General features: G+C 39.8%; 1 pseudogene; it reads right to left on the bottom strand.

Annotated features, from left to right (window-relative positions):
* Window positions 1–497: 497 nt before the first annotated feature.
* On the bottom strand, window positions 498–615 carry LOC124597704 (annotated as a pseudogene).
* Window positions 616–3,214: the final 2,599 nt, after the last annotated feature.

Genomic DNA, 3,214 nt, shown 5'->3' on the forward strand with positions numbered 1-3,214 from the left:
ACGAATGCAAGGTGTAGTTAACCTAAATACAAAGTAAACAGAAATACTACGCAAATACATCTACTGTCTAAGAACTAAGGAAACCATTGATATATATGTACACAGAGATTTAATTAAATACTAAGCTATATACAACATATTTACAACCAAAAGGAAGCATTATGAAAAACTATACTAGATTTGTGAGCTAAGGGCTAACGACAAAATATCGCGGGAGATGTCAAATAATTTTCTTTGCAGAATGAATGATCATAATGGGTAACAGAATAAAAGAAAGTCTAAGAATTTAAACAAAGCACTCCGTCTTCAGGCCACAAGTGGCCCATCGGGACCATCTGACCGCCGTGTCATCCTCAGATGAGGATGCGGATAGGAGGGGCGTGTGGTCAGCACACCGCTCTCCCGGTCGTTATGATGGTTTTCTTTGACCGGAGCCGCTACTATTCGGTCGAGTAGCTCCTCAGTTGGCATCACGAGGCTGAGTGCACCCCGAAAAATGGCAACAGCTCATGGCGGCCCGGATGGTCAACCATCCAAGTGCCGGCCACGCCCTATAGCGCTTAACTTCGGTGATCTGACGGGAACCGGTGTATCCACTGCGGCAAGGCCGTTGCCAAGAATTTAAACAAACTATGGAAGTATCTGAGGACGTATGCAATGACTAACTGTATCAGTGGCCACCGAGCTACGCAATGCAATTAGTTTTAAGTTTTTTATTTCAGCGACCAGTGCATCGTCACGGCGCAGAAGAAGAGAATTAACCGAGAGTAGCAGGTATCAAATGAAGAAACGGGCCACACTTCGAGTAAACAATTTATTTGTAAGGATATTTAAAATAAAGGTCATAAGGCAAATGAAATATGCATCATCGCAGTGTGTCTCCGTGACAATTATCAGTACCTATTCGCTGCAGAGTACACATATACATTTAAGCATGAGATTTTACAAAAACCAGTTAATATATTTTTTATCATGTCACATGAAAACTTCAATAATGATATTTCCAGGTATTTGAGAAAGATAAGTCTACCATAGTTAAAACGTCATGTTACACACTAAGCTACAAGTGAATTGAATTAAACAGTACTAGCACATGCAGAAACAACATGACACTTCGTCAATGATTAGTCGGTACACACGATTTCAGTGAACCAAAGTTCCTTGGCAACTAGTGCATGATTGTACGAGCAACATTTCCTCATAAATCCTTGAACCAATAGATGAGTATTTCCCTTCTTCCCTCCCAAATATAGGAGGCGGCACCAAGCGTAGTTAGGCCAGCAATGCGCAATATTTTAGTCCTATTTCGAATGTTTTTCTCCCTCCTCTGTCTAAGATAGAAATGAGCTCCCATAAGTGATGAAAGCCTATCTATAAAATGAAGCAAAAGTGTATCATATGCTTTTATTGTGTCATAAAATATGATATGTAATTAATTTGTACATATGATGCGAACGAAGATAAGTTTATGCTAACAAACAAACTGTAGTAACAGAACCCAGTTAATGAAAATTTCATAACGTTCTAAAATTTAAAGAATTTATGTTCGTAATATGAGCAATGGATGGAATGTCAACCATAGATATAAGCTGTCATGTTACGTATATTGTTGTAACTCAATACTTGTATGAATTTTCATTGGAATCAAAACTCTATATGAAGAAATGAACTTCAAAGACAAGCGATTTATACAATGTTTTGGATGGCTGTATGTGTCTTTCAACAATTGGATGGTCAAGTGGGGTGACATGAACATGCGTGTGGAACGAAATAACTTCTGAGTATCGTGGCTCACAGCGCTTTATACATTGACAAGTGAACTGTAGCTGTTCGAGCAGGTAATCACCTCATCGACGGATGCTGTTTGTCAGGGCTCTCTCCTCTGAAAATGCGGGTACGAGGGGTAGTAATGACGTCCGGGCCGTAAAAATGGAGATCTTCTGCCACAGCGTCGGATTTTCAACAATAAGCACACACCCACTGTACCCAGAATGAAGACAATCGCCACAGAAATTCTTCGATACGTGCCACTCAGGTGAAAGTATGACACTCAATGTGACATCAACACCAAGAAAACGAGTGCACTTCAAGTGCAACAGTAGCATATTGCATGTTGACCGTTGGCAACTAGTTATTGCCGCCAAATCAGCCAGTGAACCAGAGTGATACACGACAGCGAGAATGAAGCGAACTGGACATTATTGTTAGCGCAATAAATTTAAGTATGTAATACACTCAAATATTATGTATATAATACTTTAATTTCTTGTATAACTGTAACATACATAGGATAAGCTGACGTATCCATTACATCAAATAAAAAAGAAGCCGACAATAAAGGACATCGACCCCTATCAATAAATGTAAGTAAAAAACACTGTACGTCTCCATAACATGACAACGTACAGTGTGAGGGCAATTGTATAAGTACATGTTGAAAGGCCCCCAGGATGCCGTAAAATTAAGATTTATTAAAAAACAAAAAACTGAAACACCTAGTAACTTGAGGGTTGGCAAAGACGTTAATTATGAATGCGCGGTAAGGCGCAGACAAATGAACGAAAAAACAGTCAACTATTGTACAGTTTTTGTTTTCTTCACTCTTATAGAATCTCTCGAATGTAGAAGGACGATGAATATGTCCTATTTTAGATGTGAAGTACTGCGAGCTTTATGTATCACATGTGTTCTTGAATAATATTATGTGGAAAAAGATTATCAAGTATTTTTTTTATTTAGTGAAGTAAATGAAGAGGAAAATTACACGAAGAGGATTTTCGTGATTACGACAAGCGCCGGTGTTCCCGGTGTCCTGCGCCGCCTGCAGCTTCAACTAGGTCAGCGAAGTACGATTCCCCAAGAAAAATTAAGATAAGCACAAACATTTTAACAACGCTGAAAGGCCCGCTAAACCCGCCGGGCAGAACAGGTGATTAGGATTGTGGAAAGGGAACGAAGAGGATTTTCGTGATTACGACAAGCGCCGGTGTTCCCGGTGTCCTGCGCCGCCTGCAGCTTCAACTAGGTCAGCGAAGTACGATTCCCCAAGAAAAATTAAGATAAGCACAAACATTTTAACAACGCTGAAAGGCCCGCTAAACCCGCCGGGCAGAACAGGTGATTAGGATTGTGGAAAGGGCCAAATAAGGTGGCGGCCAGTTTATCTTCAAAATTGTAATTTATTGTAATTTAATAACTAAGACATGTAATCCTA

This window comes from Schistocerca americana, chromosome 2, assembly GCF_021461395.2.
Source record: "Schistocerca americana isolate TAMUIC-IGC-003095 chromosome 2, iqSchAmer2.1, whole genome shotgun sequence".
Taxonomy (NCBI): Eukaryota; Metazoa; Arthropoda; class Insecta; order Orthoptera; family Acrididae; genus Schistocerca; species Schistocerca americana.